Source organism: Culex quinquefasciatus, chromosome 3, assembly GCF_015732765.1.
Source record: "Culex quinquefasciatus strain JHB chromosome 3, VPISU_Cqui_1.0_pri_paternal, whole genome shotgun sequence".
Classification (NCBI taxonomy): domain Eukaryota; kingdom Metazoa; phylum Arthropoda; class Insecta; order Diptera; family Culicidae; genus Culex; species Culex quinquefasciatus.
Window position 1 is genome coordinate 8,461,772 of NC_051863.1, and position 14,593 is coordinate 8,476,364.

The 14,593-nt window shown below is 33.0% G+C and overlaps 1 protein-coding gene across 2 annotated transcripts in view; it reads right to left on the minus strand.

Annotated features, from left to right (window-relative positions):
• Positions 1–14,593, minus strand: part of LOC6045490 (dipeptidase 1) — a 416,070-nt gene that overhangs the window by 354,876 nt on the left and 46,601 nt on the right. For both annotated transcript variants that reach the window (XM_038259115.1, XM_038259116.1), the window contains exon 2: positions 3,228–3,353. The gene's annotated coding sequence lies outside the window, so the exon portion shown is untranslated. The remainder of the gene's footprint in view (positions 1–3,227; positions 3,354–14,593) is intronic.

Consider the following 14,593-nt stretch of genomic DNA (forward strand, 5'->3'; position numbering starts at 1 on the left):
CCTACAACTTTCCCGAAGACACCAAATCGATCAAAAAATTCTTCAAAAGGTACAGATTTTTGAATTTTCATACATAATTTTTGCATGGACAGCTGCCAAATTTGTATGGAAATTTATATGGACAAACTAATGATGGAAAATGGCTTCTTTGGACAAACCGAAGGCATCAAAAATGTTTCAGCCATATTAAAAAATACAAAAATAAAAACGATTGACCAAAATCTCAGAGAATTGCTCATTTTCCTTCATCCTCTACACAAAATTCTTCACTTTTTCAAAAAAATTATCTGTAAAGTTCAGCATATCAAATCAAATAATAATATCTAATTTTTTGGGCAGACCCAAGCAGACGGAAATAACATGGGAATAACATTTTTTTGATATTTTAAAATACTACATTTTTGTAACTCTTCGAACAAATCGTTGTTATTATTATTTGTTATTTTAAGAACCAATCCGATCATCCCAATAATACACCCAAAGTTAAAGAACGAGGGGATAGTCCTCACGAAAAGAAACGTGAGGAAAGTGCTTTATTGCGAGAGTATAGTCCTCTCGCGTGTTCATTCGTTCATTGGAACAGTTCATCCTATGAGTGGCTTATATGGACAAACGACCGCCACTTAGTCACCGATCCATGGTGGCCCATACGGCAAAGGCACGATTCAATATGCCAAAGGTCTTGGGTTTGAGTCTCGGTACCGGTACTTTTTTTTTGATAGATGAACTTTTTTGGAAAATGAACCATGAGTAAAGTACTCTCGGTAATTTCGGGATTTATCCTCTCCATCCGCACACAGTACCATTTTACTACCGAATCGTGCTCTTTATCCTCTCGTATGCCGATGCCCAGTTCTGGGTGTAGTTGAAGGTATTCTTCCATAACAAAAAATGTTATTCCAAAGTTGTTTTGGCGTTCAATCAATATTAGACCAATAACAAGTTTTGTTGGATCACGTCTCAACAAAAAAAGCTTTTGAAAATAGTTTCGTTGAAAATTGTTATTTTAAAAAACCATGGTGACTTAGTAATTTTGTTTCTTACAAATTTCAGCATAAATGTGAGCAAATTGAATTTTTATATCAAATCGATTATGAAGGCTAGGTTTCCTTCAAGTTTTCATTTAAAGAATTAGCAAATTCAGCAAAAAATCAGATAGTTAGTAGTCTATGTTACCTAAGTTGATTTTTTTTCGATATCGAAATGTTGAAGCAAAGTTAATAAAACAATCCATTGACTGAAAAAATCAGCATTTACCTTCAACATTCTTCTACTTAAAATGCCTTTCAGGCTACATTGTTGGTGTTTTTTTTTTGATAACTTGTAACCTAGTTATTAATTTTTAATTTCGTTGTTTTTTATATAGATGTTCAAGTTCCATTAAGAGGCAGTATTTGTAGATTCTGCTCGGTTTGTTCTAGAGGTCGTATCGAGTTGCTCCGATTTGGATGAAACTTTCAGCGTTTGTTTGTCTATGCATGAGATGAACTCATGCCAAATATGAGCCCTCTACGACAAAGGTAAGTGGGGTAAAACGGGCATTGAAGTTTGAGGTCCAAAACACATGAAAATTCTTTAAATTGCTCGCATTTCCGTAAAACTTCATCAATTCCTACTCTCTTAGATGCATTCGAAAGGTCTTTTGAAGCCCTTCAAAATGTGCTATAGACATCCAGGATTGGTTTATTTTTTTCTCATAGTTTTTGCAAATTACTGTTAAAAATTGACTTTTTTAAAACCTTAATAACTTTTGACAACAGCCTCCAACACCCATACTCCCATAGGTCAAAAGTTAGGGAATTTCATGGACTATAAGCCTACGGTATTAACTTTTTGGCCAATCGCAGTTTTTCTCATAGTTTTTCGATTTTTCTAGAACAAACATTTTACAACGGTAGTTTTTGCTCTGTAGGCCTCCATAGCGGCACTTTTTGGTCTCAATTTTGACATATTCGGAATCCTCAGAAAATTTTACATTAGATTGAGGTGTTGGAATTTTGAATTTGATTGGAAAAAATGCCATTTAGAATTAATTAAAATATTATTTAGAATTTTGTCGGATTAGGGGTAAACAAGTTTTCGCCTACTTGATACAGCATTTGACGTATTGATCATAGGGTAAATAAGATCTATTTCTTTTTTCAAAAATGTTTTATTTAATCATTTTTTAAATCAAAATTACAACTCCAATACTTCTAACTTACGTGAAATTGACCGAGGATTCCGAATATGACAAAATTGAGACCAAAAAGTGAAGTCTTCTTGGCCTACAGAGCAAAAACTACCGTTGTAAAATGTTTGTTCTAGAAAAATCGAAAAACTTTGAGAAAAACTGCGATTGGCCAAAAAGTTAATACCGAAGGCTTATAGTCCATGAAATTCCCTAACTTTTGACCTATGGGAGTATGGGTGTTGGAGGCTGTTGCCAAAAGTTATTAAGGTTTTAAAAAAATCAATTTTTAACAGTAATTTGCAAAAGCTATGAGAAAAAGTCAAACCAAACCTGGATGTCTATAGCACATTTTGAAGGGCTTCAAAAGACCTTTCGAATGCATCTAAGAGAGTTGGAATTGATGAAGTTTTACGGAAATGCGAGCAATTTTAAGATTTTTCATGTGTTTTGGACCTCAAACTTCAATGCCCGTTTTACCCCACTTCCCTTTGTCGTAGAAGGCTCATATTTGGCATGAGTTCATTTCATGCATAGACAAACAAACGCTGAAAGTTTCATCCAAATCGGAGCACCTCGATACGACCTGTTTCACATCGGTGAAAAACTCGCTCTTAAACCCTTTGAAGAGCCCTAAATTGTCACAAAAAAAAAACTTTATTTTCAAACATAAATAATTTTAATGTTGTTGATTTACAGAAATGTGACTAAAGCTAAATTTTGTTTAATTTTATTCTTAAAAAAATAATATATTAAATAAAATTGTTAAAAATATATCTATATTTCTCCCAATCAGTATTTAAAGATAAATTTCAAACAGTCAATTCCAGATCAAAAACCTACAGCTCTTAGAGTTTTTCCTAAGTATCATTTTGTGATCAGGTACCTACTAGACTATATCGGAAAGGTGGTAACGAGACGAGCAAAAACCACCGCTTGATGTATGATGTTATTTCGATTTTTTTCCCCAAACCCCACAAGAGACTGTGGGGGCAAAAACGAGGTTAAAGAATGAAAAAAAAACTAAATAAAAAACGCAAGTCTGACAGTCACTTACCCGGTTAACTCGCTTATTTTTCCACCGTTTTGACGGGCCACCTGCGGTGGGAGGGGGGTCAGGGTTCTGGTCCGTTGCTGCCAATTGGCAGGATTTCGATTTCCCCCGGGGTACCTGGGGCAGTATCTGTGGAACGAGGAAAGAGAGACGGCACATAACAAAAAAATGAACGAACGAAATTATGATGAATGGTTCGGTGATGCTGAGGGAAAAACTCTGTGTGTGTTTTGTTGTGCTTTTCTATTTTTATATTTATTTTCTTTTTTTTCACTAAATGCCTCACAAAAGGTTGACCAGTTGATGGATGATTTGCACAAGGCCGTTTCCCGGAGGCAATTCCTCTTTTCAAATTGGTTGTCTGGCAACACTGACTGGCCCTGCGGGGCCAAATTGATTTGGCGCCCCAAAAAGGAAGCTTTCCCCTTAAAAGTAAACTCGATCGAGAATTTTCCGTCGGTAAGGATTTTGACGGATGCTGCGGAAAATTTATATCAGCCTGGAAAAAAGTACAATAAACACTTGCCAGAAGTAATTTATCATCTTGGCGCGACGACGCCGCCCCGGGGGGATTGAGCGCCATTTTCCGCGACAAAGTGTGTCATACCCCGGGAGGGAGTGAAAGGGGGGTTTGTCGTTGCACGGCGGCGATGGTAATTTTCATATTTTTGACAAATTTGACTCAACGTCACCAGGCATTATATATAAAGCTGATTATGATTTTTTTCTGGAGGAAAATTGTGGTTAAGTTGTTGCAGGAAAATTTACTTCTTGAAAATGAGAGTGCCCTTGGTAACGTTGATAAAAATAAGTTTTCGTTTGGGGTAAGAATTTAAATGTTGTTTGAGAAAAAAAAGCGAAACGATGCCAGGATTGTTGTCTGCATAACAGAACAAAAATAAAACAAGAGATATTTTTTATGGTCTCTCCCCCATCCAAAACATCATTTTTATTTAAAAAGTATACTTGTAAACTACCAACTTTAAAAAATATATTTTTTCGATTGTTGATCAATTTGGATGTTTGACAGCTATAACACATTTTAAATTTAAGACACTAGATGGGAAAATAGAAGTTTTCGAGTTGCTTAGGCTGGTACAAATATTTTTAAAAGTTTTTGTCACCCCCCCCCCCCCTTCAAAATTGGCCCGAAAAATCAGGGGGCAAAAAATATTTTTACAATAAACTTCAAAATTTCAATGAAAATTCAAGTGCAACCAGCTGAAATCAAATTAAAATACATTTTTCTGCGTTTTAAATCATTTTTAGCATGTTTGGGTTTATTAAAAAATCTTAAGATTTTTTGAAAATTTTCGATGCAAAATCTTTTTTTTCAATACAATTTTTTTTTGTCAGATCTTAGATTTTTTGAAAACTAATGATTGCAAAACAACTGAACTAGTGTAAAATGCATTTTAAAACACTTTTTTCATTTAAATGTGAAGACTATGGCTTGTTATTTAAATTTTTATATTTTTTTATTTTTTTGCCCCCCCCCCCCCCTTGATCTCGGCCAGGGCTGAGGGACAAAAACTTTTTTAAATATTTGCATCGGCCTAACTGCATTTTTTGAAATCCCAAACAACGCCTTTTGAATGGAATTTTGTGTCAAGTAATTTCACCGCTCAAAACAAAAAAAAATATATTGAAAAATGATACTTTTCGATACCAGTGTTGAAAAGTTCAACTTTTCAGCATTCATTTCAGAACTGAAAAGTAGAATTTTTCAGCCCTGGTATTGAAAGGTTATTTCCCAATCTGTTATTTTTTGTAGAGAAAAGTGGGCCGTTTCGTAGCCTTAGAATAACAGGATAAGCAAAAAGTTTCACGACAGATATATTTTAAGATAATTTTGTTTCAAAATTTAGAAAATTTTACTTGAGATTCAAGTTTATAGTTAAAAGCTTAGAGACAAAAATCTAAAATATATTGTTTTATGTCTTATTCGGCCCATTAAAAAAACTATTAATAACATATCGAAATTGCAACTAATCAATCAATAAAAGGGCTGTAAAAGAAATAATACACCAGAGAAGTCGTCAACCAAACATCAGTTTTTTTCATTTAAGATTTGACGGAAACTTTTTTGCAAAAAAAAGGTTTTTGACGCAAAGATTAAAAAAAAAATAGGATTGTTACAAATTATTTTCAAATCATTAAAATTTATGTCAATTATTAAAATAATCAATTTCATTCAGATTATTTCTTTAAAAAATCAACAAACAAATAGTTTATTCGGGGTTTGAACTGAGTTTTAGGGAACCATTGAAACCTTTCAAAAATTAAAAAAGAATGATTTAACTCTGCAAAGCAATTAAATAATTTCAAACACATTGTAAATCCATATTTTTAATAAATTTTCCCAATAAACTTATGGTGATTCGTTTTTCGCAATCAAAATATTAAAAGATAAAAAGATAAAAAGATAAAAAGATAAAAAGATAAAAAGATAAAAAGATAAAAAAATAAAAAGATAAAAAGATAAAAAGATAAAAAGATAAAAAGATAAAAAGATAAAAAGATGAAAAGATAAAAAGATAAAAAGATAAAAAGATAAAAAGATAAAAAGATTAAAAGATAAAAAGATAAAAAGATAAAAAGATAAAAAGATAAAAAGATAAAAAGATAAAAAGATAAAAAGATAAAAAGAAAAAAAGAAAAAAAGATAAAAAGATAAAAAGATAAAAAGATAAAAAGATAAAAAGATAAAAGATAAAAGATAAAAGATAAAAAGATAAAAAGATAAAAAGATAAAAAGATAAAAAGATAAAAAGATAAAAAGATAAAAAGATAAAAAGTTAAAAAGATAAAAAGATAAAAAGATAAAAAGATAAAAAGATAAAAAGATAAAAAGATAAAAAGATAAAAAGATAAAAAGATAAAAAGATAAAAAGATAAAAAGATAAAAAGATAAAAAGATAAAAAGATAAAAAGATAAAAAGATAAAAAGATAAAAAGATTAAAAGATAAAAAGATAAAAAGATAAAAAGATAAAAAGATAAAAAGATAAAAAGATAAAAAGATAAAAAGATAAAAAGATAAAAAGATAAAAAGATAAAAAGATAAAAAGATAAAAAGATAAAAAGATAAAAAGATAAAAAGATAAAAAGATAAAAAGATAAAAAGATAAAAGGATAAAAAGATAAAAAGATAAAAAGATAAAAAGATAAAAAGATAAAAAGTTAAAAAGATAAAAAGATAAAAAGATAAAAAGATAAAAAGATAAAAAGATAAAAAGATAAAAAGATAAAAAGATGAAAAGATGAAAAGATAAAAAGATAAAAAGATAAAAAGATAAAAAGATAAAAAGATAAAAAGATAAAAAGATAAAAAGATAAAAAGATAAAAAGATAAAAAGATAAAAAGATAAAAAGATAAAAAGATAAAAAGATAAAAAGATAAAAAGATAAAAAGATAAAAAGATAAAAAGATAAAAAGATAAAAAGATAAAAAGATAAAAAGATAAAAAGATAAAAAGATGAAAAGATGAAAAGATAAAAAGATAAAAAGATAAAAAGATAAAAAGATAAAAAGATAAAAAGATAAAAAGATAAAAAGATAAAAAGATAAAAAGATAAAAAGATAAAAAGATAAAAAGATAAAAAGATAAAAAGATAAAAAGATAAAATGATAAAATGATAAAAAGGTTAAAAGACAATACACTTTGCTTTCAAAATAGAATTTAACAAAAACATTTTTTTAAGGTTCATTGTTCATTTTTTGATTCTGTCGCTGAAAATGGCCTTAATGCCTAAACAAGTTACATTTTTTGAATAAACATAATTAATTAAATACAAAATGTTTTGGTGGACCTGCAGTAGCGTCACATCAACTCTCATATTCGGTATCTAAGCGCAATACAATATGCCCTGTAATGAAAGGTGGAAAAAAGTCTAAACAGTGTTGCTAAATATCAAATAGGTCGATCTGTTTTCTAAGTACAGGAAAGATTATTTTTCAAGGCAAAAAGCAAAACAATTCTCAAAATATTTTTAAAGCATACGGCATTCAAAGCTAAAGCTCACAGTTTGGTTCCTCAAATTTTTTTTAGCCCTCAAACCTTGAAACAAAACTCTCAAAAATCCCCACCACCAAGATTCATCTCGATATCCTTAAGCACAAAAAAGCTCCCACTCAACAGCCCAAGAAAACAGACACAATATCAGATCAGCAATCGTTTTTATTGATTCCGTCGTCGTCGTCGTCTTTGTAGTCGTCTCTGGCTGCTGCTGTTCAACGACTCTCGAAACAGCCAAGCCATAATAGTCCTTCTAACCCTGCTGTGCTGCCTTTTGCTATACACACACTCACAGACCGTCTCCTCCTGCTTCGCGTGTGCGAGAGAATCCGGTATCGATTTCCTTAAAGACAAAGCTCTGCTGCCTAAGGAGGTCCTTTAACCACCTTTCACTTTGGCGGAGAGTGAAGCCCATCGAAAGCGCTCGGAGTTCCAAATAAATAAGACGACGACGACATTCCTTGCGAGACTTCTTTTTCTGTTTTTGTTTCATTTTTCTTTTCTTTTTCCGTTGTTGTTACTGAAAGTATGTTTCATTTCCCGGCCGGCCCCCCGGGTTTGGCAGCACTGCTCTTTATGGCTCTCACTGACTGGCGTTTGCTTCCTTGCACGAATCCTTACGTTATCCTTCATCACTGCAATGATGGCGCATGAGGGGAAAGCAGAGATCGTTACTTGGATTGAGAAGAAGTTGGTAACGACAATTTGTTCTTACTTTCAGTAGGCAAATTTGTTTCCATTGAATATAAAAAAATGTATTCCTGCATTTTTTTTTTTAAATATTTTTATAGGTATTTTTATTTTATTATATGCTTTGCTTTCCTCACATTACTAAGAAAAGACTATAAAAGCACTCAAAATATGAAATTTTTAATTCGACCTCCAAAACCCACCTGAATAATTTTGATCCGTCTTGGCCCTATTGAATTTTATGAAGTTTGTAAAGTACTTCAAAAGTTATCCTTAATAAATATTGTGAGGAAAGTCCGGAAGATTGTAAAAAGGATGGTCCGTTCCACGGTGTATTTTTCCGAGATCATTGAGATAAAACATTCGGCAAGTCTGACTTTTTCCCAAAATTTTGCAGATTTTTTTTAACATAATTTTCCATTTTCTAGGATATCTCTTCAGAAAAGTCGCTGCAAATCGATGGATTAATGTTGATATCCATCAAATTTGTTTTGAATATGCATTGAGAGACTCTAAATAACATTTTTGACCAATATTTGACTTCCAATATAAAGTTTTGGTTAGAATTATACTATTTTTAGTACCTTTATTTGGTTATTCTCTTGCTATTTCACCAGCAAAAGTTGCCAAATTGCCTGTTCCATAATTGTGGTATATTATTGTGCCTCCCACAATTGTGGAACACTTGAATTTAACTGATATTTTCACAAAAAAAAGTTATCAGACCATTCACAAAACATTACTCAGCTTGAGCTTTTATGGTTTCAGCGCTTGAAGTCATTATTTTGTAAAAAAAATTGTACTCATGGAGAGAACCAAAGTATGTTTACATCCGCAAGAAAAAAGTTTTCCGAATTTGTGGATTTCAAGGGTTAAAGTTTTTCTTCAAAAATTTGATATAAAAGCTTAAATTTGCAGTTGTTCGATACAGCATTCGAAAGATCGCAAGAATAGCTTTCAAATGAGGGTAAAAGCGAAACATTAAGTTAAATTATCGATTTGCTATTATTTTTTCAACACTGGCTGATCTGTACACTGTTCCGAATATGAGGGATGACTGTACACAATTTCGTGAGAAATTGAATTTTATGTACTTTTTTAAACCTCCAATAAGACAGAAGGTTAATTTTTCCATTTAGAAAAAAATGAGTGTTTTTTGTGTGTTTGTTAAAAAAAATAGATTCAAAACTTTCAGGAAATTTTATTTTTTAAAGAACACTATGAAATATTGCAATTTAACTGTTAGCATGCCTTTATTCAGCCATTCCACGTCAAACAGGAAGTCTCCAAATCAAAAGTGCTCCGATTTGGCTCAAATTTGGAGTGCGGGTTCTTTGGCCCAAATAATAAGACCCGTATTTTTTTGTTTGGCGATTAGGGTGGTCCTATCCGAAATAGGGTGATCCAAAAAATTGCGTTTTTCGTCGATTTTCGCAAAAAACACATTTTCAAAAAATCATATCTCCGGAACGGCTGAACCAATTTTGGAGCGCCACAATTCGAAAGAAAGGTTATTAGTTGGGCTTTTAAGGAAAAATATGTTGAGGTCCAACAAAACTAGCTGAATAATTGAAAAGGTCCTATGAAAATTTCATTTGCCGGTCTCGGGACCAAAGAGCCTATGTCTGAAAATATTTTTACCTGATTCCTTGTAATATTTTACATATCATATCAAAAAATTGCGAATATCCATTAACACGTTTCGGAGATATGATTTTTTGAACATAAAAACTGGGTTTTTCGACGCGCCGCGCGGAAAAAATGAAAAATGACGAAAACGAGTTAAAATCAACTTTTTTCACTAAAACTGCGATAACTTGAAAATTTCAGCGATGACCTATACATGTTAGGGTACCAAAATTTGCGTCTTTTAATTATGAAAATTTTGGTACCTAAACATGTATAGGTCAGCCGTTCCGGAGATATGATTTTTTGAAAAATGTGGTTTTTGCGAAAATCGACGAAAAACGCAATTTTTTGGATCACCCTATTTTGGAAAGGACCACCCTAATCGCCAAACAAAAAAATACGGGTCTGATTATTTGGGCCGAAGAACCCCCACTCCAAATTTGAGCCAAATCGGAGCATTTTTGATTTGAAGACTTCCTGTTTGACGTGGAATGGCTGTATTATCAAATTGGAATTTTGTGATATTTTACGATTAAGTGTATTAATTGTAATTGGGTAATTCTCCGCCAACTCACACAGCAGTTGCCCCGACCCCTCTTCGATTTGCGTGAAACTTTGTCCTAAGGGGTAACTTTTGTCCCTGATCACGAATCCGAGGTCCGTTTTTGATATCTCGTGACGGAGGGCGGTACCATTTTTGAACATGCGAAAAAGAGGTGTTTTCAATAATTTGCAGCCTGAAACGGTGATGAGATAGAAATTTGGTGTCAAAGGGACTTTTATGTAAAATTAGACGCCCGATTTGATGGCGTACTCAGAATTCCGAATAAACGTATTTTCATCGAAAAAACACTAAAAAGTTTTAAAATTCTCCCATTTTCCGTTACTCGACTGTAAAAATTTTGAAACATGTCATTTTATGGGAAATTTAATGTACTTTTCGAATCTACATTGTCCCAGAAGGGTCATTTTTCATTTAGAACAAAATTTATCATTTTAAAATTTCGTGTTTTTCTAACTTTGCAGGGTTATTTTTAGAGTGTAACAATGTTCTACAAAGTTGTAGAGCAGACAATTACAAAATTTTAATATATATACATAAGGGTTTTGCTTATAAACATCACAAGTTATCACGATTTTACGAAAAAAGTTTTAAAAAGTTGGTCGTCATCGATCATGGCCGTTCATGGTCACCCGCGACAGACACGGACGACGAAACAAAGAGAAACGCAAAAGTAACTTTTTCAAAACTTTTTTCGTAAAATCGCGATAACTGTGATGTTTATAAGCAAACCCTTATGTCTATATATCAAATTTTTGTAATTGTCTGCTCTACAACTTTGTAGAACATTGTTACACTCTAAAAATAACCCTGCAAAGTTAGAAAAACACGAAATTTTAAAATGAAAATTTTGTTCTAAATGAAAAATGACCCTTCTGGGACAATGTAGATTCGAAAAGTACATTAAATTTCCCATAAAATGACATGTTTCAAAATTTTTACAGTCGAGTAACGGAAAATGGGAGAATTTTAAAACTTTTCTAGTGTTTTTTCGATGAAAATACGTTTTTCGGAATTCTGAGTACGCCATCAAATCGGGCGTCTAATTTTACATAAAAGTCCCTTTGACACCAAATTTCTATCTCATCACCGTTTCAGGCTGCAAATTATTGAAAACACCTCTTTTTCGCATGTTCAAAATGGAAGGGGTCGTACCGCCCTCCGTCACGAGATATCAAAAACGGACCTCGGATTCGTGATCAGGGACAAAAGTTACCCTTAGGACAAAGTTTCACGCAAATCGAAGAGGGTCGGGGCAACTTTTCCCGATTTCGTGTGAGTTGGTAGAGAATTACCCAATTGTAATTGTAATTGTAATTGTAATTGTAATTGTAATTGTAATTGTAATTGTAATTGTAATTGTAATTGTAATTGTAATTGTAATTGTAATTGTAATTGTAATTGTAATTGTAATTGTAATTGTAATTGTAATTGTAATTGTAATTGTAATTGTAATTGTAATTGTAAATTTAAATGTAATTGTAATTGTAATTGTAATTGTAATTGTAATTGTAATTGTAATTGTAATTGTAATTGTAATTGTAATTGTAATTGTAATTGTAATTGTAATTGTAATTGTAATTGTAATTGTAATTGTAATTGTAATTGTAATTGTAATTGTAATTGTAATTGTAATTGTAATTGTAATTGTAATTGTAATTGTAATTGTAATTGTAATTGTAATTGTAATTGTTATTGTAATTGTAATTGTAATTGTAATTGTAATTGTAGTTATAATTGTAATTGTAATTGTATTTGTATTTGTAATTGTAATTGTAATTCTAATTTTAATTCTAATTGTAAGTGTAATTGTCATTCTAATTCTAATTGTTTTTGTAATTGTAATTGAATTTTATTATTATAGTCTGCCTGAGGAGGAAAATTGAAAATTTGAAGCCAAACAAATTGACAAGTCAACAAAGATTTTTTGTAGATTTTCAAGTCTTTGCATAAAGTTCCAGTTGTCTCTTCAACGGCAGAATTCAGTTCTGGCTGATTTTTTTTGTTTTTGCCGTTGTTGTCCTTCGATGAGTAGCACACACACCAACCAGCAGTGGTACACACGCAAATCGATAAAACAAATCTGATGGCACATAAATACTGTGCCCTGTGGAATGTTTTCCGAGCGGTTTGTACGAATACCCCACTGACACTGCACGAGGGGGGACACAAATGTCGTCCTAGGAGCAAGTACAGCGCTATTAGGGTGACCTTCTTTGTTGAAAGTTGGGTTGTTCTATGTTTACGATTCTAGTTGTGTGTATTTCCAAAGACACCCTAACCAGAACCCAAAATCGTCAACAGAAACTCATCGTTCAAGGGCTAAGGTTGTGCGAATCTGCCTCGAGGAGGGGGGTGGGGCCCTACCAGGGCAGGGTCACGTCAGTTGTCGTAGTCGTTTCAGGGGGGGTGGGAGCAAAATTGGAACAATCTGCCGGAGACGGAATCCATCAATTTTCGGTTGGATTCCCTTTCGCACTCTTGTGTGTGTGTGTTAGTGTGTTTGTGAACCAGAAGAGAAAACCTGGCACGAGTGATGATGCCTGCCAGGCAGTTGCTTGTTACGAGCAGATGTTTGGAAATTTTCCGGCAAACGATAATGGTTAGGCGATTGATGCGGAAGGGAATTGCTTGCAATTTTTCGGGGATCATTAGAGCAAAATAATTGTTTGGTTCTTTTCAATTTTACCAACATGTATTTAAAGATCCATTTTTTTACGAAAAAGCCATAAATAAAAGTAAATTTTGAAAAAATCCTCTTTGCCTTAATTGTAATCACCTTTCTAAGTCATTCCGAAATCGATCCTTCTAGTCCCGAATTAGTATGCGAATCCTAGCTTACGCACTTTCTCGTCATCCACTAAATCTTTTTCGCGAACTCCCCATTAGTCCCTAGTAACCGAAACCGGTGTTGGCACTCCCCCTCCGCCCAACCAAAGTCGCGAAATTAAGCCCCGCGCGAACAGCGGATAAGCGGGGATTTATTGGGTCCTGGCGGAAAACGGCAAGGTCATTTAGATTGATAAATGAACCACTTTCGAAAAGAGGGGAGTTTTCCCGCGGAGCGGCTCAAGTGGTAGATTAGACGGCGCCCCTTTTTGTTGAGCTCATTACCGGCCGGGGGTTCAAGGTCCAAGGGGATTTCGAGTAATTGATTGCCTTCCGGGGGTAGATGGCTTATCGAATCGGGTCGTGAACAATTTCAATTAACGCTTGTTTGGAATAGATTTTCCAATTTGTTCAACTCTATTGTGCTCAAAGTTGATGGCCTAAAAATATATTGAAAGTGTCACGACCGGCTTCGGCCACCAAATTAGTTCTGTCTGTCAAAACCCGGTACCGAAATGGCGTGTAATACAGTTTGTCATCATTAGTGCCAATCAATCAATGTGCGCTTCAAACACTCCGCCAATAGAGTCGACTACACCGCATCATCATTTGTGTGACGAGTGCAGCAGTACTAAATGTGGCATGGTTGGCTTGTGGTTGCAAGAGTGGCAAACCACCGGCAGACAGTGCCATCTATTGAGTGATTTTTGCAATGGAAACTGAGTTGGAAGCAAAAAAAATTGTAGAATTACCTGCCGTCTGACCACGGTTATGATTTATTCACTTTATTTTCTACCGTCCATTGACGTAAATTTGTGAATTTCGCGAGGTTCGACTTTTAATGCGCCTAAAGTTATGCAATCAACAGCTAACCCCATCTATCGGTGAACGCACGTCAAGTTGTGGCGAAACCCCGATTGAACGGCTGGAGATGACGGTTTGAGGTGTGGCACGGAAGAGAGCTCCGGTTTGACGTTATCAAAGCACACGTCAAAACCAATTCACCAAAGTGGAAACTGTGTGTTTGCGAACTCAATATGGAGTGCGAGCTCACAAGTGGCAGTGTGCTGTGTGTTAGTGTAAAACCGCAACACAATCAATGGAAGTGGTGAAGTGGATATTGAAACGTTTAAAGTGTATGATTGATGTTGGTTAAAGTATAATTCAATGATAAATTGATTTGGAATAATTGGTTTTATTTAAATTTTTAAAACTGGCTTGGTTCATCCATTTTTTCTATTGAGCTCAAAACAGACATTTTCCAAGTATGCTTTAATCAACCTTCTACGATATCAATAAAATTATGTAGTGTTGTTAGTTTTGTAAAGACTCATTTTAACAAGGTTACCGTTTTACGTATTTTTTTTTTTTGCAGGATGGTAAAATTTTTACAAAATACCTTATTTTTCAAAAGTACTCAAATTTTCAAAATATGCAATAAGGGTATCAAACAAAGCGAAAATATGCATGCTTCATAGATAAATTTAAATTGTGTATGCTTCATATCATACAGAATATTGATACCCATTTTGCAAATTTAAATTAATTGAGTATTTTCAAAAATTAAAGTTTTTTTGTGAAATTTTTCATGTTTTACAAAAAAACCTTAAATAAAGTGGAAAATATAAAAAATTTAGCTTT